The 26122-nt window shown below is 39.7% G+C and overlaps 1 protein-coding gene across 3 annotated transcripts in view; it reads right to left on the minus strand.

Annotated features, from left to right (window-relative positions):
• Positions 1 to 26122, minus strand: part of PAK1 (p21 (RAC1) activated kinase 1) — a 145233-nt gene that overhangs the window by 71273 nt on the left and 47838 nt on the right. Inside the window, exons 1-2 of one of the 3 annotated variants that reach the window (XM_041730469.1) lie at positions 12728 to 12964; positions 10632 to 10718 (exon numbers count right to left, since the gene is read on the minus strand). The exons of 1 other annotated variant lie outside the window; for it this stretch is intronic. The gene's annotated coding sequence lies outside the window, so the exon portion shown is untranslated. Of the gene's footprint in view, positions 1 to 10631; positions 10719 to 12727; positions 12965 to 26122 lie in introns of those variants that run through there. One more of the 3 variants, XM_041730467.1, reaches the window with a different exon arrangement.

The raw sequence follows: 26122 nt of genomic DNA on the forward strand, positions 1-26122 counted from the left end.
TGACTGATAAAAAAAATCTTACTCATCTTTCAAGCCAAATTCAAATCACCTTTTGTGTCATTCTTTCTAACCTACCTCTTACAAACCAGCTGCTCCTTACCTCTCTCTCTCTTTTTTTTTTTTTTTTAAAGATTTTATTATTTACTCATGAGGGGGAAAGAGAGAGAGAGAGAGAGAGAGGCAGAGACACAGGCAGAGGGAGAAGCAGGCTCCATGCAGGGAGCCCGATGTGGGACTCAATCCCGGGTCTCCAGAATCAGGTCCTGGGCTGAAGGCAACGCTAAACCACTGAGCCACCAGGGCTGCCCCTTACTTCTCTTTTTGATCAAAAGAAATGAAGTAAGCAAAAAGAATCTTGTTAATCTATATTAACTCTCTGAGTGGTGTGCTTTTTATCCATTTTTTCTGGTTTCACTTTGCAGGTTTGCCTTTGCTTTTCCTCTCAGTCCCAGTTCAGGTCCCTCTGCTCCCTCAAAGGGAATTTCCACGGGCTAAGTTCTCCAGTGTACCTTGCTACTCTGGACTGCAGGCTCCAAAATTATACTCCCTACAGCCACCTGAGAATCTAAGCAGGCCCTTCCTTGCCTCTTAGGTCCTTCAGCCCACAGCTTCATTGAATGTAGGTGCCTTTCAGGACCACAGCCCAAGATTGTGCCAAGAAAGACTGCGTCATCACCCTTTCTGATACAGGCTTTTCTTCATTTCTCAATTTTTTTTATCATGCTTGGGAGAATTCTCAGGGGCAGACTTCCACTTTCAAAATGATTCCAAATTATCAAAACCTAAAATCTGTTGTTGGAATACAATGACTGAATCCTGTGTACCACATTCCAGCCTAAGTCATCCAGCCTATGCTTGAAAAGTTCCATTTTTAAGAAGTCTACAGTCTCAAAAGTCAGCTCAAAAATCTCAAAAGTATTCTATCTTTGGTCACTTCATTTAAAGAGTTCTCACTTATATGAAATTCTATCTATCTCACACTGCACTGTATTATTTGCTTATACATTTGCCTCCCCTTATACTCCTCCTCTGCCAGCCCTAGACTAAGAACTCCTCAAGAACAAAGTTCAGTCTTATTTACTTCTCAATCCTCAACACCATGTCTGGCACAGAATAATCAATAAAGATATGCTGAACAAATGAACAAAGAACAAGTAAACAAATAAATGAGCAAAGAAACAAAAACTACCTGTTAGTCTTGAATCATATCTCACAGCTTTTCAGAAAATTCTACTGCTTCTTCCCCAGACTGAACTTTAGATACTTTAAATCCTCTTTCAAAACCCCCAAATCTATTTTCTCAATGCTAAACACTGTCAGTACCTTCAACTATACTCACAGAAACAGTTTTGTACCAAAGATCCTTCCCTCTGATCTTACTTGGACTTGATGTTTCTATACTACATTCCAGCTTCCCTGTAGCCCTCCAATCAGTCCTTTCCTGTAGTTTCCCCATAAGTCTTTACTCTTTCTATACTCCACAGATCCCCTCATTGGTCATTTTGTCCATCTACATTCAGCACAATAATTGGCACATTTTTAAAACTATGCCATTTTATTTTAAGATTTTATTTATTTATTCATGAGACACACACACAGACAAAGGGAGAAGCAGGTTCTCTGCAAGAAGCCCGATGCAGGACTTGATCCCAGACCCCGGGATCATGCCCTGAGACAAAGACACTCAACCACTGAGCCACCAAGGCGTCCCAAAACTATGCCGTTTTAAAACTTCATTTATAGAAAAACAAGTCCAAAACATCAGTCCTGAGAGGAGAAAGGAGAAACATACTCAACTCTTAAATAAGGAAACCAAACACATCTTAAATCTTCTAACACTCTGTGCAGGTCAAGGATTTGGGAGGATGATAAGCCAATACCTTCTAACAGGCTGCAGCTAGGCTCAAGGCCAACATTTGGAATGATAGTTTAGATGGCACCCCTCTATCTATTCTGGACAACAAACTGATATAACAGACAGAAGGAAAGACAGACTGACCACATTTTACCAATGCCCCAGAGGCTCAGGGGTCATAATAATTTATGAGCAACTAATTATACTGAAGTATTAATTATGAATCAACTGAATGGCTCTATAATAAATGCAGGATCACTGTGAAGTTTCAAAAAGGCAATTGGTAAGGCAATATAATAAAAAGATGACTGGATTTAAAACCAAGAGATCTGGATTTAGGTCCTGGTTCTGATGTTTACTAGTTATGGCTCTAATAAAAGTCCCTTCACCTATAGACTGCAATTTGTTGTTTCCCACTCTATGGTCACTAGACAGATACTGGTCAAGAGGCAATCAAGGAAGGGAAGTGATTTATATCCTCTTTGCTGTAAAAAGCATAAATTTAGGGCAGAAAGAAGGGAAAGAAATACTTTTCAAGTAGCCACTATGTGAAAGGTACTTTACATACTGAATGAAACTGGACAGGGGCCGAGGGAAGGAGTGTGTACACAACAGCTACTTCTTTCTGCTTTACTACATTGGATGCCACAGCTACTAATATAAAAAGGGCCAAGATAAAGACTTTAAGACACACACATAACATCAAAGCCAGAAGCAACCTTAGAGGTCATTTAATCTGACCCTCTCATATACCAGGTAGGAATACTGAGGTCCAAAACACAGAATGAAATTGCTAAGATCATACAGCAATTTAAATGTACAATTGGAACCCATGTCTTCAGACTCTCTGCCAAAGAATTTTCCAACTATTCCTGGGGTAATTCTATCCCGTCTATACCTTTTCTGACCTGAATTTTGCTACTTTTGATTTAGGTAAGTCAAATCTAGCCAATGGCAAAAAATAGAATGATATAAACATGTTTGGGCTGGACTTATACTAAATGTCTTCATGAGGCTAAGTTCCAAAGAAGATAAATAAATTCCTGGTCTTCAAATCAGCCTTATGAAGTTTTGTACACCTTTTGCTATCATCACAGGTTCATTTAAGTACAATTCAAATCAATAAATTTTTAATGAGTACTTACATATAAGGTGCCATGGTAGAAACCAGGGACAAAGAGATAAATAGATGAATCTGATCTAACTCTAGAGATTCTCACAGTCTAATATTGCAAGATACACAGGATCTAGAAAACAATGCCAGGCCAACTGAATACTGCCGTGGAGCAGTACAAATGGTAAAATGTCAGAAGACACAAAAAGGAAAGACTATATTGAATTTAGGTGATTAGTGGGGCTTCATAGAAGAGGTGATGTTAAAAGCAGGGGCTTAAGGAATAAATAAGTCAGACCAGTGGTCTTTGACTCTGGACTATCAGAACCCCCTATGAGTTTTTTAAAACACCAGCTGAAGTACTTAGGGGGCAGTATACTAAAATATGTAACTTATTTTGAAATGTATTTTTAAAAATAGGAAAGATTAATGGATGAACACAGGGATGTGATAGAATATGCATGCATGTCCATATATAATTTGCAGTGGCTGTGATAAAGCAAATATATGAGAATATTAATGGTAGAAGAATCTAGGTGGTAGATAAACAGGTAGTCACTATAAAATTCTTTCAACTTTGCTGTCCTTTTGAAACTTCAAATACAAAGCTAGCAGGTAGGGGGCAAATACTAATGCTGAGCTCTGATTTAATCAGTCTGAGATAGGTCCAGGCATTTGTATAATACGGGAACCAAAGAAAACAGACAATAAATAAATGGATTATTTTTATGGAGAATGATAATGGCAAATGGATGCCAGGCCACTAGAATAGCATACATGTGAGGTTACATGTGGTAGAATCCAACACAAAAATGAAAAAGTAGGACACAGAAAGCCTTTTATGTTCTATAACACATACAGCACTAGTCAGAAAAATGGTCCCTTCTAAGCAGTTCTAGATCTATGCAATGAATGTCCCATGTTAAAAATAAAAGATGACACTTGATTTAAAAAGGCTGTGGAAAGATGACAATGAGAAAAGAGGTGTTGCCTGGAGGAGGGAACCAGCTGCCATCCGTCTGCACTGAAGGCTCTGTGGTGCCTTGAGCTCACACAATGGGACTTGGAGTTTTATAGAGTCCTCTAAACTGCCTAACAGAGTTGCTCAAATTCTAAAAAACAGTTTCCCCAAAGAACCCCCTGAACTAAACATCTTTACAAACAGGATTTCAGCCATCATTTGGCATTGATAGTTTAATAACCATTAACATTAGAAAACACTTTGGAATTTACAGAAAACTTGAAAATCTGTTTGGTTTGTATCATTTTTCTCATTCATTCGTGCAAATATTTATTCATCACCTACTGTTTGCCAGGCTGTGCTGGGGATAAAACAGTGAGCAAGTCAGAAAAATCGAAATATCAGAGACACTGCGCCAAGTACTCCAGAGCCAGCAAAGACAGATATCTAAAATAAAGTCTGTGTGACTACAGGACCACTTCTTTTCCTACTACACCACATGTCACTATTCGCTCTAAAGCAATAGGAATGGATATATAACCTGTAATAACCCCTCAGGCCATTATTTAAAATGAAGGAGGGAAAGTAAGAAGAAAAAATAAAACCTACTCCATATATTAATTACATTTGTCGTTCAACAACTCAAAGCAGCTGAGACTGGCATGACCAACACTCCACCCAGAACTGGGGAGTACTGCATGCCCTTGACACCTGGTTATGAGAATCTGATCTTTAATTAAATTGTGCCAAGAGGTTTTCTTTGGCAGGAGCCTGGAATGTTGCAGTCTTGAATTTGCTGAGGGAGGTCCTTCTGAAACGTCAAAGGCACTCCCGCTATGTAGCCTCCAGCCACTTGCTCTGGTGTAGCAACAAGAAAGCAACTGCTGAGGTAGCAGGGAGGAAAACTGGAGGCTGTTTCTGGGCTGTTGGGAAAGCTACTTTAATTTCTGACACTCAGTTTCTCATGTAAAGCACAAATAAGACTGTGTACTTTATAAAGTTATGAGAATTTAAAAGCATATTATATATAGAAGGACTTAAGCATGCCACCCAGAACAAAATAGATGTCCAATAAATATCTGTTCTTATCCTCCACTCATCTTTCTAGTTTCAGCTCTACTATTCTTTAAACTTAGTCATTCCAGCTCAATATGCTTTCATGACCCTGCCTTTGCCCACACTGTTCTCTCTGCATAAAATGTCCCAACTTGTCTGCCAATCAAACTCCTACTCATTCTTCCAGACCCAGTTTGATTCACTTACTCTATGAAACCTTCACAGAAGCCACCCTACTTCTATCTTTTCATCAAAATTTAATAGCAGTTTATACATACTTCTATGCAGCAGTCAAGGGACAAAACTGAGTCTGATTAATCTCTAGGTCTCCAAATCCCACCCAGCACAGACCTGGCAAAACTAGGTAATAAGCAAGGGTTCACTGACTAAGGCAGCCTGGTTCACAGAAAAGAAACATAGGAGCCACAGTTTAAAACCTTTACTTTATAGCTGGGAACCTGAAACCCATAGGGGTATGAAATTTACCTAAGAATCACTCAATGAAATAGGGAGGACATGACTCTGATTATCCTGACCCTCTTAAAAACACTCTTTCTATACTAATTATAATTTGAGACAGAGTGAACAGAGGGCTGTACCTGAATTAAGAGAGTATGAGAGGCAGCAAAGTGAAATGGAAAAATTGGCAGAAAAATTTGAGGTCAGTGACTTAAGCTAGTCCTGTACCTTCACCTTCCTCTAGCCTCCCCAATCACACCTACACATCATCTTCAATTCTACCACCCTTGCAGATAGCCAATGGAGTTACTTGCAGAAACTAGTATTAAAGCTCTCATAATCCTCGCCCTACCATCTTGGAAAATTTCTGACCTGCAGCCCCAAATAAGCTATTCCCAACAGTTAAGGGAAAAATTCAAATTTAAGCTTCAAACCATTAGACTTCCCAATGGATGCCGTGAACGGAGATCATCACTAAAACCCGAGCCGAAGTCCATACAATCTGAGAGCTGAAAGGAACCCATAAGGCCATTTGGTTCAACCTTCCAAAAACACTGGAATGTACTCAGCTGTCTCCTGGATGGATCACCTTCTAGTTCATCTCTGCCTGAACATACCCTGCAATTTCCCACACTCCCAAATGCTTCCCCAAAAGAACATTTTCTCTTGGAAGTGTTAAGAACCACAGCTTGAAAATGGACACTCTCTCTCCTCTAATAGATACTCAGGACCAAGTCAATCGAGTTTCCAGGTCCATTTACTTCAGTCATCCTCAGTCACCCAAAATCTTGTCCCCTAACCTTTTCTGTATGCCCTCTAATCTCATTAAATTCCACAGCCCCTTCCTGACTCTGGATCCCTTTCACTATTTCCTCTGGATCTTCCCATTTGTCATAGGCTAACTCCCCTGGCCTCCTTTTCTTAAAAGGAACTTGGCTATCATCATCTGAAGAAGAGATTTCTCCAGCAGTCCTCTCAATTAGAGGCTCTTTTCTCTCTCATATCCAACCTTAATTTTCAATGCTATTTCCAAACCATTCCTTCCTCTTCTTCTTGCGTAATACCCACTTCCTGGTCACGTAATTCAAAGACTTTAGTTCCTAGATCAATCTTCTTCTGTACCCCTCCAGTTACCATTCTAGGTGACCTTTACACCCTCTCAACAATGATGACCCTTCCAACACTCTGGCCATTCCAACTACTGTAGGATGATTAAACAGTTTATAACAGGCTTTCACTGTACATGTATACTTTAAACAAATCTGATCAATCTAAACAAATCCGATAAACAGAAAACAAAACAATCAACCCCTTTGCCTTTTCTCCCTTTCCAAAATACAACTGGCAAAATTCCCTTTGCAATAGTTGAACTCTAAGTCTCTCCCAACTGCCTGTACTTGAAGTAGCTGAATGTCCTAGAGAACATTACCTGATTGACTGCTTTCACTTGAAAATTATGACTATATTTTTACAAATGATCACCTTGCCTCAAACGGGCATTCAATTAGGCTTTCCACTCACCCCTTCACTGACGAACTAAGCTTCTATGAGAAAAGAGAAATCTTTGCAGGAGAATTCCATCTTCCCACTCCCAAATCTATACACCTCCCTGTACCTGCATCACCCATTTATAATGAAGGAGATGTTCCTACTGCCATCAAAAGCCATTCCCTCCTCTCCCTCACTTGCACTCCTTCTCACCTGGAATGATTTCTTTCAGCTATATTAATTAACCAATCAATCAATCTCGAGATCTCCCTCCTACACTCCCTCCCCTTTTAGATATATTCAGCCATTCAACATATATTTATTGAGCATTTACAACATACCAGTACTAATCTAGCTGAATAAGACAAAGTTCCTGTATTTGTGGACTTTATGGACTAGTAAGAGAAGCAGACAAATAAATAAAAAAATGTCAAGTCCATAATGAAAATTTAAGAGTAGTACATGTAACTATAGGGGGGTGGAAACAGAGATAGGTGGTACAAAAAACAAGATGATCAGGACAGGCTTCTCTGAGGAAGAGACACTTATGGCCTGAATGGAATGAGACAACTAATCATAGTAATACCTGGAAGCATTTTAAGCAGGGGGAGCAGTAAGTACAAATGCCCTAGATGAGAATATTTTTTGGCATCAGAGTAGCAAAAAGGACAAGAAGACAAAAGTTTAGTGAACAAGGAGAAACATGGTAGAAAACTAAAATTAGAGATACAGCCAGGGTTTAGATTAGATAGGACTTTACAGGCCACAATAATAAGTTTGGATTTTGTATGAAGCATGAGAAGACACTGAAGAGTTTTGAGTAGTGATATGATTTATGTGTGGTTTTTTTTAAGATTTTACTTATTTATTCATGAGGGACACAAAGAGGCAGAGACATAGGCAGAGGGAGAAGCAGGCTCCCTTCAGGGAGCCTGATATGGAACTTGGTCCCAGGACCTTGGGATCACAACCTGAGCCAAAGGCAGATGCTCAGCCACTGAGCCACCCCAGCATCCCTAATATATATATAATCCCATATATATATATATATGGTTTTTTATTATTATTATTAATTACACAGAGAGAGAAGCAGAGACATAGGCAGAGGAAGAAGCAGACTCCCTGCGGGGAGCCCGATGTGGGACTTGATCCCGAGACCCTGGGATCACAACCCGAGCCAAAGGCAGATGCTCAACCACTGAGCCACTCAGGCATCCCACTGATTTATGTTTTAAATAGGCCACTCTGGTTGCAGAAAACAGACTGCAGGGGAGCAAATGCAAAGTGAAGAGACTATTAAGAAATTATTACAATAATCCAGGTGGGGATTGATGGTAGCTTAAATGGACAGCAGTAGATATACAGCAGTACACCAAAGGTAGATATTTTCAAGGTAGGGCCAAATGGCTTATTTAGAGACTGGGTGTACAGTGTGAGAAAAAAAGAAAAAATGAAGATGATCTCTAAATTTTTGGCCTGATCTGTGAATACTGAGTGAATATAAACATGTCTCCTATTCAAAGACACACATACACCCTTCCCTTGACACCGATATCTTCCTCAAACTACATTTGTTTTCCTTCATAGAAAAACTTCTCAGAAGAATTGTCTATTTACACTATCTCCACTTCCTCCCCTCTGTTTGCCAAGTAACACCCTGCATTTCACCAAAGTAGTCTCATCAAGATTACCAACCATCTCCAGGTTGCCAAATCAAATGGTTACTTTCTGTCCTGACCTTATTCAATCTCTCTGAAGCACTCACCTGGCTTTCCTTCTATCTTTCTGTACTCCTATCTCCTTTGCAGACTCTTCCTAGCTATCCTCCACATGTCCAAGGTTAGGAACCTTTCTTCATATGCTACACTTTTGTCTAGATGATCTCATCCATACCCATAGCTTTTACTTATTACCTATATGTTGATGATGCCCAAGTTTCTACCTTTAGCCCAAAAGCTCTTTTCAGACTAATAATCACCAGTTAAGACAACCAACTCTACCTGCATTTCTCATAAGTACCTAAACCTAAAATGAACAAATGAAACTCATAGTTTTCACAACATCTATCATGAATTATATTTGCTTATTATACATTTCCAGCAATAAACAGTAAGCTTCACAAAGAAGTAACTAAGCCTTTTGTGTTTACCAGTGTATACCTAGCAAGGAAACAAGGCTCAGCAAGAATTGACAGCAAGATTTACTAGACCCTGACTCTACCCTCAAAACAGTCACATATTAATGGGACAGGCAAATGGATAAAGCACAATGATGGTATTACATGGTAAGGGCCCCTTTGAGTGGTGAGAGGAAGGACATGAGTGTTTCATGAATCCTAGAGAGGGGCCCTTAATAGCCTAGGAATCAAGGAAGACTTTCTTAACAATATAACCTCAGTGTTTATTTTTGCAAAAATAGTTATTAAGTGCCTACTAGATAAATTTTTCTTTTTTATACAATTATTTTTAAGCTTTATAATAACTCTTCAAAGTAGGTGTAAATATATTCCATCTTATACATGAAGCTGAAAAAGATTAAAAACCAAGCAGCTAGTAGGTGGTGGAACCAAAATTTGAACTGTCGTCAGGATGCTTTTAAATCCTTCCCACTTCCTCCTTTTCATCTGCTTTTTTTTGTTATATCACAAGACATCACCAAAAATAATCTTTTATACTTGTTTGACCTAAAAGAAATCATCACTATACCTCTTGAACTCAGCTTTTTGCATAGGGTTCAATTACCAGTCCCTAAATCATCCTCATCTCTCTCCTTATCCTTTGTTATTCAGGATTGAGGCTCAGTTTTAAACTAGTCCATGAGGAACCCTAGGCATTTCTTTCATGCTACAGCATATGAGCATTTTTCATGGTTGAAAATACATTCAGGAACAACCACAGTAACATCTGTAGAGCACTTCACAGTTTACAAATTAGTTTCACACATTCATTATTTCATTTGATCTTCACCAACACTGTGAGGTATTAAATTCCTATTTTACAGAGGCCAATGGAAGTGAAATGCCTAGCCTAGCTCCATCTGGACACTACAGCCCACCAGAAATTGAATTTAGGAAAATAGAGGGGTGTGGAAAGGGAAGAAGAGAGTAAATGCCTGATAGAGGAAGCTTACCCAAATAGCCTAGGGCCAGGAGAAATTAACAGGAACCACATCAGTTTCCCTTCCAAGGTAATGAGTGTTTGTCTGGTCATAACACAGTTGACCTCCCACATGGAATTGCTCTCTTTTTCATCTCAGTAGTACCCTGAATCCAGCCCAACAAGTAGGCAGAAAAGAGAATAGAAAATTCTCTGTATGCTAGATGAATACATAGGGTGAGAGGGGAACATGGCATAAGACAACAGATACCACCTTTAGACAAGACTTGATTTTAGTTCCAGCTCTGCCACTGACTTGCTGATTAAAGTTTCCTCCTCCTGTGTTATAACAGCCCCTTGAGCTTCTATTACATATACATAACACAGGAGGTTACAGATGCCCATATTCCTTAACATACAATGGTAGCAACTGAGTCCAATTTCCATCTTGGTATCCCCAGCACCTGGCACCATACTAACACAGCATAGATGATCCAGAGAATGTGTGCTGATGGATGTCATTTCAAAGCTTTTTGTATATATGTGCATTCCACATTACAGTCTAGACAGTAAATATCCAGAAAAATAGCAACCTTGTCTTACCTCTGCTTTTCCTTTCAGTCTCCTACTTTGAGGACACGGCTCAAGAAAGGTTTGTTGAGCAGAAACAAACCAGTCCAAAAAGCCAGCCTTTGGAGGGAAAGAAATTAATCTATATGGTCCTCTTTCCCAGACTGTAGTCTTCCCACCATACCTACCTCTACTCCCAAACAACCCCTATCTTGCCCAGTCCACCCTCTTCCTCAAAAGATTACTTATTCTTCTCCCCAAGGACTCCACCTTCTTTCCCTCTACTCCATCCCTACTATCCCCTCTTCTTGCCTAGGCTCACAAGTCACCTCTTTTCCTCCAGGTCAGCAATGCTTCAAAGCTGCCACAGAGATTTTGTTCCCAGTCACTTGTCTCATAAAAGACAGTCTTGGCCTCTGCTCAGCCCTATTGGACACCTTGCTCTTCTCCCACTCTAGTCTTCAAGCTCTCCACTTATCATCTTGCTTACTCTCTACTGCCCGCTTGCCCTCTGGGAAGGAAGCGAGTGTCAAAGACTGCTTATTGGCAGCCCCAAAGCAAGACATAGAAGTAGAATTGCACTTTGGGAAGACAGAATTTGTAAATGAAAGCTGAACGTAAGGGAGTTAGGTAGGAAACACAGTGTCTGGACCTCATAAACACCACAATAAAGGTCCCTACAAGCCTATTAATAATGAGAAATCTTAACCAACAATTTTATTTCCTGCATTTCTTTTTAAAGATTTCATTTTTAAGTAATCTCTACATCTAACATGGGGCTAAAACTTACAACCCCAAGATGACAAGTCCCATGCTCTACTGACTAAGCCAGCCAGACGCCCCTTAACCAACAATTCTAAAAGGAAAAGAGAAGAAAACCTAACCAAGAGAAGGACCCAAGAGAGGAAAAGAAAAACTAGCTATGGAGGAGAAAGGATAAGAAAGGGAAATATGAGGAGAGCAGGAAGAAAGAAGAAAGTCGAGGGTGGGAGAAAAGATGGATAAGGGAGAAGGAAAAATTATCAGGAGTAGGAAGCAGAAAGAAAAACGGGGAGAAGACAAGGAGGCAGAAGAGAATCACAGAAACACTCAGGGGAGGAAGGAGATGGAAATAATCAAGGTAAGTTAGTTTAAGGCCTAACATGTGTTTCTTGGTCCCAGATAATTAAGAAGGAAAGAATCATAGTGAGTAAGACATTACACAGCCCCCAAGGTCTGTCATTAACTAGGCTGAATAAGATGGGGGCTCTAGAAAAGATAGCCTAGTTTAAAGCAGCTTTACACCCAAGTATCAAATCATTGGCCAGTTCAGAGAAAAACCATTAACATGCCTTGACCAGTTTCTTTCCAACCCCACCTTACAATACCCAACATATCTACACCCAACACTAAAATAATCATCATTTTCAACCTCTGCCTTGTCCACTAAGTCTTTGAGTCCTCAGCACACCACCAAAATGCCATCCAAAAGGCTGGGTGGAGGACAGGATACAAAGGTCTGCTTCTCAAATACCCCTATTTCCTACAGTGTTATGGGGGACATCTCTGCAGCCCATTTCAAGTTTTAACCAGCTCATCTTTCCAAAAGTCAGTCTGACAGTCTGGGGAAGCCAAAATTACAAACATAAGGTCAAGACCTCATTGCATAGATAAGGAAACTGAGGCCCACAGAGGCTGCCTGAACAGGACCAGCTACCTCAGGTCTCCTATCTCCTGGTTTACTCCACCTCATAACAGGTCACTTATAATATAATGCCCCTCCCCAGCACCCAAGAGAAAGCCCCCATGGTCCCAGCAGGCCAGCAGCTAAGCAAAGACAGAGGAAAGCATCACCCTAACAACCAAGCAGAAGGGTGTTAGCAAACGAGAATGGCTCCTGAGACACAGTAGTTCCCCCCCAAAACCAGCTTCTCCTTCACAACCTTCCCTAGCCAGAGCTCTGAAACCAAGTGCTGGCCTAGCCCTAGGCCAGCTCATCTGAAGGTTCAGCTCTCAGCCCCTTCTCTCATTTAGGGTCTCTTAAGGAAAGAGACCACCCGACTGCGCACCACACCCCGGAAGCCAGCGGAGACCCCTCCCCCTCCTCAGCAGCTCCCAGCTGGGCGCGCCCCAGGGTGGGCCAGCATTACCTGGTGGGGGGAACTGGCCCCGGCATCTCTGGCGCCTGTTTTTGTCGCAGAGCCGCACCTCTCCCGCCCAGCCGGCCGCACAACGCCGTGGCTCCACCCGCGCCGCTCTACTCGGCTGGGGCCGGGCTCCCAGCAGCTCAGCCGCCCCAGCACCCGCTCCCGGTGCAGCACGCTCCCGCCCTCGCAGGGCGCAGCGGAGGCGCAGCTTCGGGGTTGGCGAAGCAGAAGGGGCGGGGGAAGAAGGGAGGGAAGGAGGCGGGAGGAAACCGCGCTTCTCCTTTCCCCGAAGCTCAGAGGGCGGGGAGACTACTACCTTCCCACCCTCTCAACTGTTCTCCCCTACCTAGTCTCCAGCAGGAGGTAATTTCACACAGACCAGGCTTTCGAGCGCCTGTCAGAGTCCTGGGTGAGCTCCAGAATCAAGGAAGAGAACCAGACCCCCTCTGTGCCTTCGTTTCCGCAGCTGTGTCTGGACTCCAGAGCAACTCAGGTCAACCCCAGGATTTTATCAGATTAGCCTTCTGGGAAAGAGATGCACCCACCCCTCTACCCCACCAACAAAGGTGTCTAATGCCCTAGGGAAAACTCTAGGTGGGCACTTACAGCTGCTTCCAAGCAAAGAAAGATCATCAGCAGCTACCATTTATTAAGTGCTATTGTGTACCAGATGCTTTACGAAAGTTATGTCTTTCTCACCACAACCTTAAGAAGTAGGCTCTCTACCAAATCACATGTCAAAACTGAGGTCCAGGAAGAACGTAGTTTCATACACTAAATATTTCTTAAGCATATCCTGTGAATCAGGCATTGTAATGAGCCTGAAACTGAACAACACATTGCAGGACATTCACCAACCCTGGCCCAGACCCCCTAAAATCCTATTAGTGCCCCCTCAATAATTTAACAACAAAAACCCACCTTCATACATATCCAAATGCTCCCTAAGAAATAATATTGTCCCACCAACTTCCCCTCTACACCCTACTCTTGAGACATATGGCAGGAGTCACATTATGCAAGGTCTCTTCCAGGTCAGAACTAGGAGTTTGGGTTTTGTTCTAAGTTTTAAAAATTGGAAGGTTTTGGGAGATTTTCAGCAGAATGACAGATCTAATTTGCATCTCTAACAGGATCATTAACTGCTGAACGGAGAATAAAGGGGAGAATGATGGAAACAAGAAAACAAGTTAGTAGATTGTTACAGAACTCCAAGCAAAAGAAGATGGCAATGATTTAGACTAATATATTATTGGAAGATGAGCCAAAATGAAGCAAGTATATTCTAAGGACAAAGCTCGGAAGCAGCAGCACAACTTGGTGAAAGACAGAATGAATGTAGTGGGTTAAAAAGGGCAATGACTTTCTCAAGATCACACAGCTGGAAAATGGCTAAGTCGTTGCAACTTTGGTCTGACTCCTAAACCTATGCTTTATTTCTCTCTGCCATGTTAGTCATCTTTATATCAACTGCTATACCCTGCCCTGCTGCCTAGCAAAGAGGAGGTAACCTGCATTATGCCTGACCAATGATTTAAGTGTGCTAGAGAGAAATTTTATAGTTTTTATCCATTTTCCCTGCCAGAAGTCTACACCTCCATTCAATGTGCCAAAATTATTTAACTGCAGAAATGTGGGGGGAAAATTCATGAGAAGAGAAAGAGCTCTTCTGTTAAGTATCTCTCACTTTTCCCAGACCCTGAGTACCCACGCTAGGCCAATTACAAGTTCCAAATTTGGTGGAAGAGACAGGGAATTTCTTGAAGGCATCAATGTTATAGAGAGAACTGGTCAATAACACAGGGTGGGGGTCCTGCTACACTGAGATCTCAGCTTCAAAGTAGCTTTAGAACGTTCTTTTGACTCCATACCCTTGTGTCAATTTATACAGAGTGGATAAAAGGCAGAAACAGTCCTCTGCCTCGGACATAGTTTTTCAAAGTAATCATCAATAATCATAGCATCTGATCTTACACAACTTTCCACCCCCTGCAGTATCCCCCCTCTCTTACAGATGGTTTTCCACATTCTGCTGAACTACATGTAGAGGACAGCCTGGGTGGCACAGCGGTTTAGTGCCGCCTTTGTCCCAGGGCGTGATCCTGGAGACCCGGGATCGAGTCCCACGTCAGGCTTCCTGCACAGAGCCTGCTTCTCCCTCTACCTGTGTCTCTGCATTTCCCTCTCTCTCTCTGAGTCTCTCATGAATAAATAAATTTAAAAAGAAAAAGAAAAGAAAAAAATGAAATACATGTAGAAACAAAGAACTCTCTTGGAAATAGCATTATTAAACAATGCTTCCTAACATTCAGCCAGGTGCCTTTCTGTAAACTTCCAATTCTGCCTCCTCAAGCACTCAGAACCCATCCTTCAAAGCAAATATTAAAGGCTTCAGATATGCATTATCATAATCTATCAAGCCCCTGCACATTTTCTCTTCTCCAGGATAGATACTCCCAGTCCTATTAATCACCTGATCATTTAATAACTATTGAAGCATCTTGTATAAGCCACCAGGGATAGATACACACCAGTGAACAGGACCAAACCTTCAAGGAGTTTACGGTTTTAGTATAATGGTTTTCAACTCTCCCTTTGCATCAAAATTACCTGGGAAACTAAAACTATATACTGAAGTCTTAGCACAGATTTTTGACTCAGTTGGTCTGAAATGCAGATAGACAATATATCTTTATGGATGTAACTATAGCTATATAGATACCATCTATAAAGAGGGCCAACATTACCTGACTTCAAGACCTACTTATAAAGCCACAGTGATCAAGGCAGTATGGTACTGGCTAAAGAATAGACAAATAGATCATTGAAACAGAATAGAGAGTCTGAAATAGACCTACATAAATATAGCAACTAATTTTTGATAAGAAAAAAAATAAATTCAGTGAAGAAAGAATAGTCTTTTCAATAAATGGTGCGATGCTAGAACAATTAGACATCAAAAAAATTAGTCTGGACATAGACTTTTCATTTTACACAAAAATTAACTCAAGATGTATCATATACATAAATGTAAACTGAAAAACTATCAAAATGTATAGAAGATAACATAGGAGATCTGGATGGCCTTAGTTTGGTTGGTTATGACTTATTAGATACAACAGTAAAATCATGATCCATAATAAAAGAAAAAGTTGGTAAATTGAACTTTATTAAAAGGTAGAACTTCTGTAAAAGATACTATTAAGAGAATGAATGACTTGAGAATTTCTCAGTGATTTGAGAAAATATTGGCAAAACACCTATCTGATCAAGAACTTGTATTCAAACAAAAGATGTTGATGAGGATCGAGAGAAAGGGGAGCCCTCTTACACTGCTGGTAGAATGCAAAATGGTGCAGCCACTATGGAAAACAGTACAGAGGCTCCTCAAAAAGTTAAAAATAGAACTACCCTACAACTCAGCAATTGCTGTACTAGGTATTTACCCAAAGAATACAAAAATACAGATTTGAAGGGATGCATGCACCCTGATGTTTATAGCAGCATTATCAACAATAGCCTAACTACGGAAAGACGCCAAATGTCCATCAACTGATGAATGGATAAAGAAAATGTGGGGGGGGTGTGCGTGTGTGTGTGTGTGTGTGTGTGTGTGTAGAGTATATATGATGGATTATTACACAGCCTCCAAAACAATGAAATCTTGTTTCAATGAAATCTCATTGCAATGATGTGGATGGAGCTAAAGTATATTATACTACACAAAGTAAGTCAGCCAGAGAAAGACAAACACCATATGATTTCATTCATATGTGGAATTTAAGAAACAAAACAGATAAACATATGAGAAAGAAAAAAAAGAAAGAAAGGGAAAAAAACATAAGAGACTCTTAACTATAGAGAACAATCTGAGGTTTGATAGAGGGAGGTAGGTGGGGGATGGGCTAAATGGGTGACGGGTATTAAGATGGCACTTGTTATGATGAGGGCTGAGTGTTTTTGGAGGTGATGAATCACTAAAATCTACTCCTGAAACCAATATTACACGATGTGTTAACTAACTAGAATTTAAATAAAAATTTGAAGCAAACAAAAAAACCTTATATCCAAAATGTACAAAGGACTCTTAAAACTCAACAGCAAGGAAACAAACAACCTAATAAAAAAATGGACAAAAGATCTGAACAGACACTTCATCAAAGAAGATATAGAGAATATGAATAATCAATATCATATGTCATTTGAGACAATAATGAAGTACAATTACATACCTATTAGAATGACTAAAATCGAAGTACTGATAACACCAACTGTGGGTGAGTATATGCAGCAACAAGTATTTTCATTCATTGCTGATGGGAATACAAAATGGTACAGCCACTTTAGCAATTTCTTATAAAGTTAAATATATATTTACCATACAATCCAGCAATTGCACTCCTATGTATTTACCCAAGCATGCTGAAAATTTATGTCCACACAAAACCCTATCCACAAATATTTATTGCAACCTTATTCATAATTGCCATAATATATAAGCAACCAAGATATCCTTCAATAAAGAAATGAGTAAACAAACATGCATATAATGGCGTGTTATTCAGAAATAAAAAGAAGTGAACTATCAAACCACAAAAAGACACAGAAATACCCTAAGTGGAAAAGCATCCAGTAAAAAGCTAGTCTGAAAAGTATGATATTCTAGAAAATGCAAAACTACAGGAGCAGCAAAAATACATGTGGATGCCAGGAGTTGAGAAGTAGGGGTGGTGTAAGGATGAAGAGGTGAACACAAGGCATTTTTAAGGCAATGAAACCACTATTTTATATAATACTATAATGATGGATACATAACACTGTGCATTTGTCAAAACCTGGAGAACCATACAACACAAAGAGTGATCCCTAATATAAAATAAGGACTTCAGTTAATAATAATGTGTCAATATTGGTTCATCAGTTGTATCACACTAATGCAAGATGTTGATAATTGACAAAGTGCAAGGGGGAGTCACAGAGAGTATATGGGAACTCTTTGTATTTTCTGGTCAATTTTTCTCTAAGCCTAAAGCTGCTCTAAAAATAAAACTTAGTAAAATAAAATAAAAAATAAAAGTTCAAGCAAAACAAAGGACATACAAAATAAAGTTCATTTTCTTTTTTTATTTGATTCATTAGACATAAAATTATTCTGCCAAATTGCTATAAAGCTTTCTAAGCACTCTCAATTTTTATACTTATCTCACTGTAGACGGAGAACAGTTCAGACTCTACTTTGAGTAGTGGTGATGGAGGGCACCTTCCAATAAACATAGTCCTGTTTGCAATAACCCTCTTACTGCCTGGTACCCTATAGGGAACATGATACTCTAAGTGCAGTCTGTCCCCTTCAGAACATAGTTGGACTATCACCTCCTCTAATTCTACATACTTGCAATGATTCAATCTGAAGTTGCATTAGTTTTTAGCCACTGCAAGGTCTTTGGCTGACATTGAGCTTAGCTTGGGCAGCCAAAACCACCATTTCTGTAAGAATAGCATCATGCTAGGTCTCCTCCAGCCTGTCCATATGTTGCCGTTTCTTTCAGACTTAAAATGTATAACTTCTCTGTCATTCTCTTTAAATTTCATCTTGTTGGCTTCAACCCATTTTTGCAAGCTCTCTTGCTCAGTCTCTCTCTCTGCCATCTAACATAGTAGTTTTCCCTTCCAGTCTTTATCACCTGCAAATCCAATAAGTATGTTTTCTCTTCAAACATTTATCAAACACCTACCACATATCTTTGCCCACATTAGACTTCAGGGATTAAAGACAACCTAGAAATACTCTATGTCTCCACTAATCAACACTAACAAAGGAGGCTAGCATATATAAAACTAAAAAATCCCGCACTAGAAAATTGAATAAACAAAATACATTAAAGTAGAAGAAACAACAAAACATTAGCATACAATATAAGGCAGGACCACTAACATGTTCTGCAGCAAAGATCAAATTCAGGTATCTTCTATTCTAGATTTCAGACCAGATGCTGGTTGGTTTATAGAAGGCTGACTAGCTTCTCTCACTCCTAGAGAGCCTCTTTCAATGGTGGATGCTACTACAGAAAGTCTGGCTAAGCTTTGGCTCCCTCTGATAAAGCACAAGACTCAGGAAAATGAGGCATATTGGTGAGAAGCCAGCATTCTAATTATTACTAAGGGCTAATAATCAAGGAAGATTTATTAGTCAGGGCTGATAATGAATCAAACTTAAAATCAAGGAAGAAACTATTAGCTAAAGAAATGAAAAAGCAGAATCAAATGAGGTAGAAGGGACTTCAGAGGAAAAAACATGTTCAAAGAAAGAAATTAAATCTCAGAGGTATCAAATAACTTGCCCAAGTTTACACAACTTAGCATTTACCTTGTTTTAGGTGCAATTATTTCTTGCATTTATATAGTCCTTAGGTTTACAAAGTAGTAACTTATAAGTTATCCTTCCAAGCCACAGACACTAACCAATAATGCCTTATCTGTGTACTCAACCTTAGGCTTGAGCAGGCCCTTTTAGATTACTCACCTGGCTTGTATAGGGATATGAGTTTGCAATCCCTGGTAACACTATATAAAGGCTAATGTTTGGTAATAATTAGCAAATTTTGTTTAGACACTACAGGTTTCAACCTAATGGCTTACAAGAGGAGTATAGTACCCACTGGATTCACTGGATTTGAAAAACATTGTTTTTATTTGATTATTTTGCAACTACAAATAATTTTTTTTTAGATTTTATTTATTTACTCATGATAGACATAGAAAGAGAGAGAGGGGGGCAGAGACACAGGCGGAAGGAGAAGCAGGCTCCATGCCGGAAGCCCGACGTGGGACTCGATCCCGGGGCTCCAGGATCACGCCCTGGGCCAAAGGCAGGCACCAAACCGCTGAGCCACCCAGGGATTCCCTGCAACTGCAAATAATTTTAAGAACAATACATATACCGTATGAGAATTACAATCTTCCCATATTACCACTTAAATGTAAGAGGAAGTCAGTTAACAATGATGACTTCGCTACTTTATAAAGTAGTCATCAAACATACCATTCTTTCATATGGCAGAGCCAGTTGCCTATTAAGGACTATGAAATGAGGTGAAGTATAAAATAAATAATAATAGCTTACAAAAACACTTCAAGAAAAATAAGCAATGGAGGGATGGAAATGGAAAAGGGGGCAAAACCTATTAGCAGCAGTTACAAAGCAAATAAATGAAAGTGTACTTGAAGTTCAAACCAGGCCAAAAAAAAAAAGTGCAGGGAAGGGAGACATTAATTGCATCTATAGAGATGGGGAAAGTTTGGTAGAGAAGACAATATTTGGGCTGGGTACTGAAGAAGTAGAATTTTTATACACAGAGGTATTGAGACTGGGGATAGATACAGAATTCGTTTGAGGGAACCACAAAAGCAAAGATTCAAAGGAGGAAAAAGCATGTACTCTGTTTAGAAAAGAGTAAATAGTCTAGTCATTCAAGGAAACAGCAAATAATCTCATCAGTCAGTTACTATTTACTGAATATGTTCTACATGCCAGACACAGTGATAGTGTTGAGGGATACAAACATGAGGAGACCTACTTCTTAGTTTCAAGAAATAAAGTATTTAAAAAAGGAGAAGCAGCAGCAGCAGCAACGCATTTCTAAATACAATAGAAACAAAGCTATGTCACTGATAGACTTAACAGGTCAAAAATCTGTTCTTCAGTTGCGCCCTCCCCGGCCCCCACCTCAGTAAATAGCAATCCAACTCTTTCAGTTGCTTAGCCAAAAGTTTCATTGACCTCTGACTCTTATTTTTCTATCACCTCTACATCGAATCCAACACAAAGCACAAAGCCACACTGATGACCCAGTTCAATAAGGAAATGATTGCTATTACTTCTGATCATTAGATGCTAGAATGGGTAGCACTGCCACTTCTGGTAGTGCAAGAATTCAACCGCAGTGCAAGAGTCACTAGCATCAATACCACTTCAGTGCCAGAGAGAAACTTGCAGGCTGATGCTACCTGCCTCTGTCGCCAAAGGCAGAAAGTTAGCTCCCCATTACTTTCTCTCTCATATCATTAAGTCTCAAAGCCAAGTATGGTATGGGTGAAAGCTAGGCCTGTGCTCCAAAAGCAGGGCAGTATGAAAAGCAACTACCTAAGATACATTTTTATCTCCTTTAGGGTCTAGCATCTACGCCCCCAAGAAGACTCATAAATTGGGGAACACAAAATGCTGTGCAGTACAAACAAATGATACCTATTCATCTTAGTTATCTGTTGCTTATACTTTTTCTTCCCATATATAAATTGTTTTTTAAAAATACACCCTATCATCACCAATCATGAGGGAAATGCAAATCTAAATCACATTGAGATATCACCTCACAGCTGTTAGAATGGCTATTATCAGAAAGACAAAAAATAACAAGTGTTGCTGGGAATGTGGAGAAAAGGGACCCCTTGTGCACTGCTAGTGTGTATGTAAATTGGTATAGCCACTACGGAAAAGAGTATGAATAGTCTTCAAATAACTGAAAATAGAACCACTATATGACCCAGCAATTCAACTTCTGGTATTTATCCAAAGAAAGTAAAACATTAATTTGAAAAGATATATGCACCACCCCTCAATGTTCACTGAAGCATTATTTACAATAGTCAAGATATGGAAACAATCTAAGTGTCCACTGATGGATGAATAAAGAAAATGTGATGTATACGTATAACAGAATACTATTCAGCCATAGAAAAAGAAGGAAATTTTGCCATTTGCAACAACGTGGATGGACCTCAAGTTTGTTACACTAAGTGAAATGTCAGAGAAAGACAAATACGTGTGATCACACTTGTAAGTGTAATCTAAAAAAAAAAGCTCATAGATACATAGAACAGATTGGTGGTTGCCAAGTGGGGGATAGGGGTTGGTGAAACTGGCAAAGGAAATCAAAAGGCACAAACTTCCATCTATAAAATAAATGTCCTGGGGATGTAATACACAACATGGTGATTATAGCTAATAATACTGTATTGTATATTTGAAAGTTGCTAAGAAAGCAAATCTTAAAGTCTTCAATCAGAAGAAAAAAGAAAGAAAAATTTTGTGACTATGTCTCATGACAGATGTTAACTAGACTTACACTGGTGAACATTTTACAATGTATATATAAATATGGAATCATTATGTTACACACCTAAATCTAATAAAATGTTCTATGTCAGTTATACTCTAATTTTTTTTAAATGGTAGAGCAAAAATACAAATTTAAAAAAAAACCTCCAGCCTTATATATTGCCACTAATCCTAACAAATAAAATCTTACCATCTCCCCCCAAAAAAGAACACAAAGTCATCAGTTCCAATATCCCAGCTTTCGAATTCTAAGAAATTTATCTCTTATTTGCTGAGTGCTTTGAGTACAGGTACTACTCTAAGCCTCTGTGCCTTTGTTCTTGCTGCTACCTCTTGCTGGAAGAGCCTTATCTCTCATTATCCCCCTTTGTTTCCTGGCAAACTTTTAATCTTCAAGTGTTATCTCTAATTTGCCATCTCTGCCCAAAGGCTTGAATATGAATAGGTCCTCCTCCTTTAAGATCTGAGAGCACCTCTTGAAAATTTACCATAGGTGTCTTATATCTCCAGCCAGAAGGCACTTTGGTTAAAGAATGTTTCATCCATTTCTGTTTCTTCAGTACCCAATTGAAGATTCCCACATAGACAGTTCTTAACAATTATATCTACTGAATCAAAACAAAAATAAAAACATACAGATCTTTTGGCCCATCCATTCAACTGATCTCTGTCCCATTTATATCCCAGGATACATGCTTGTTAAATATACCTCTTAAATATTTAAAACTGCAGCAACACAAATGGCTTTTTTAAAATTTCATTATCATAAATAAATTCTTTATAAACCCCAAAGCAGTTTTAAGGTTCATTGTGTTATCAAAGCAGAAGACATTTTAATAGGCATATCCCCATTTTAAGAACTCATAGACACTTTAGACACAGTTGTTTCTGTGGGGTTTTTTTTAATGTGCTCTCAATCTTTCTTGCCACTAAAATCTTTCTTCTCACATTAATTAAGCTTAGATTCCAGCTGTGATGTTCTACTAGGTCAGTAAGTTCTTGTAAGATGTGACAGTCATTAACATTTATGCAGTTCATTATAATCAACAAAGCATAATCATTCCCATTGTCCAATTTAATTCTTACATAAAATCCTGTGAGATTTCTCCTCCCTCACAAGCAAAGCCCCATCCCAAACCATCTCTCCTGGACCCCTACATTACCAGGACCACCCCCATCTGCCAGGACACACACACATTTGCCAAGGCTCTTCTCACTTATTCAGATTATCTATTCTCCAGAGCAAAGTGTGAGCAGCTTGAGGGAAGGTGTCGCACCTAGCACAGTGTACAGCATAGCAAATCCTCAAGAACTACTGAATAACAAACCAAAGTGAGTTAGGCAGAATAGTTAGCATATTTGTTCTAAAATAGAAACTGAAATTATTTTCCCAAATTCTCCCAGTGAAGACTAATCAGGATATTCTTGACTTTCAGTTCAGGATAACTTTTTTTTTTTTAAGATTTTATTTATTTATTCATGAGAGACAGAGAGAGAGAAAGAAAGAGAGAGAGAGAGCAGAGACACAGGCAGAGGGAGAAGCAGGCTCCATGCAGGAAGCTTGAGGTGGGACTCAATCCCTGGTCTCCAGGATCACACCCTGGGCTGAAGGCAGTGCTAAACCTCTGAGCCACCCAGGCTGCCCAAGTTCAGGACAACTTTTACTACAGTGCCCTCTCCTAGGACTGGTCAGTGTACAAAGGGAGTTCTGAACTAAGACTGAAGTCCTGGTCCTTAGACAAACTACTTCTTTAAGCATCAGTTTGCTCATTTTTCATGTGAGAACAATCATACTGTCTTTCGCTCTCTGAGCATACTGTGAAGATTACATAAGATGATGTCAAAGTGGCTTGAGATGTATGAAATGATACATTAAGCCATAGTACAATACTTAGGGTGATGACTCCCACTGTTAGTGACAAAGTCAAAATCAGAGTCTGCCCTAGAAGAATCATTTATCCTAACAGCTCTAAAAAATTGGCTTTATTATCCTCATTTTATAAAAACAAGACAGAGAACTTAAATCTGCCAAAGACTGCAAACCTAGTAAATATTAAGATGGAATTAGAAGTCAGTTCTGTCATATCCTCAAGAGCTTCCCATGCTGCTTCCCCAATATTATAGAACTAAAGCCTTATTCTCCTTTAATGTCAATTACCACTAGGCAGATGGAACAGTGCTAATCTTGAGTTAAGAGCATTCCATTGTCTCTCGGGCCAAATCAAACTAAGAGTTAGCCTTGTAGGTAAGCCTGACTACAATCCCTGTGGTGTCCTGCCTCAGTAGGATGAGCTAAAAATTGAACATGTATGTTAGAAAATGTTTTGACCTCAATTTTGAAATTATTTTAACTAGACTAAAAATCTGACAGGAAAGGCAAAAGTGAACAATCTTTTTTTTTTATCATTTACTGTTATGATTATAAAACATGGCAAAGAGCCTAGGCTTTGAAATCAGTTCAAACTTAGAAAAGCCTAGCCAAAGATCTGGAGGAGGAAAGAAGTGGAATAAGAGAGGACCAAGATGTGACAATAACTATAGAGTAAGTGGGCCTGACAATGAGACCTATGAAAATCCAGTCCCCTATCATTTTCTTCCTCCCTAGACACCCACATATCCCACAAGGAACCTAACCTGTGATGCTTCTTTTCTCCCCTCTCAGCACCTACACAATACAGATTAGTTACTGAGAAAGTTTAAAATCTTCCTTTGCTGACACTTCAGCATAAATGTTCTCCAAAGACAGACAGACTGAGTGGTAGACAGACTGACAGAAGACACACGTTGTCATTACACTGTCTTTCATAGTCTGGGGAAGGTTTTTCATAAAGTCAGGTAGCTATTATTATTTGCAGCCGCAGATACCCATATACATGTAGCCAGCAATTCTTTCATTTGGGATAACAGTGTAGAGAAATTTTTGTAAAAGGATGTATTTGGAATTCACCAGAAAAGGAGAGCAATGTGAATATATGCTTTTCTCAGAAAGAGCTCTGGCATAGGACAGGCATCTGACCCAGCAGTACCACAGCCCAAATGCTTTCATGCAGTCATAGCCTCTTGGACCTCAGCAGGGCCTGTAAAAAAGACTTAAAATGAAAACAACAGACTCACAACTCAGAAGTCATTCCCTCAACAAGTTCTATTGGACTTCACTGAGAGTCTACAAGATGCAATGCCATGTGTTGGGGCATTCAAGGAGCAGCCAATGAATCAGGGGCAACAGATAAAAGCTAATCATGAAAACGGGGAATGAAGTATGTACTCCATCAGAAGTGGGGAAAAAAAGGACTGACTTTAACTATGGATGTCAGAGAGACTTCACCAGGTAACCCCCTTCCTTTATGGATGCTCTCTTCACTATACTGTACTCAAACCCTGATAACCCGCACCATACAAACAATACACAATACAAACAAACACACCAAGGAATTTGCAAAGAAAGGAGTTGGCTAAACTAGGTAGAGAAGGCAAATGCAAAAACTTGGAAGAGTATGTGCATAGAAGCAGATCTAAGGAATGGCCAGTGACCATGGTTGGGGTGCAGGGTGCACAGAGGAATTCAGGAAAGGCACATTTGGATCAGAGTCTAGAGGGCCTTAAAATGCCAGTCTAAGGAACTTGAAATTTATTCTACAAGCAAGATAAACTATTATAATTTTTTAAAGCAGAACAGTGGCATGATTTGACTTACATTTTAGAAAGATCACTCTAGCAGAAGTGTGAAAGGGAAGGGAAGATTAGAAGCAATAAGACTGTTAGGAAGCCACTATATGTTAATAGCCCTAATAAGGGCAACAGAACATCATTATCAGACCTTAAGCAGGGTAAGGAGGGTCTACAGTGGGGAGGGGGTGGACTGGTAAGGGATATAAGAGTCTAAGTACAGTGAGGAGGGCATCCATATGAGGGCCAGGATGCCTGGTACAGCATGTCAAAACTCAAGCTAAAGAAGTGAAGAACTCTCCATGACAGAGCAGCCTAGTCTAGGGTGTTGAACCCACACAACATGAGGAGAGCATCCATACAGTGAGGAGAGCCTATAATGGGGAGACAGAACTTCAGTTCCTCACTATCTACTGAGAGGACCTGGGAGCAGCACAAGCCCAACAAAAATAAGCATGCCTAGCAGCCAGATTTTGGCTTCTAAATACCACTTAACACTAAAAGAAATCAAGGTTCCTTGGTGAAATGGCTTATTCCAGGGCTGGAGCAGAGAAGTCTATGATGAACCTAGAATATCTTCTTGCGCCAGAAAGCAAAGGAGTGGTCAATGAACG

Source organism: Vulpes lagopus, chromosome 15 (genome assembly GCF_018345385.1).
Source record: "Vulpes lagopus strain Blue_001 chromosome 15, ASM1834538v1, whole genome shotgun sequence".
NCBI lineage: Eukaryota > Metazoa > Chordata > Mammalia > Carnivora > Canidae > Vulpes > Vulpes lagopus.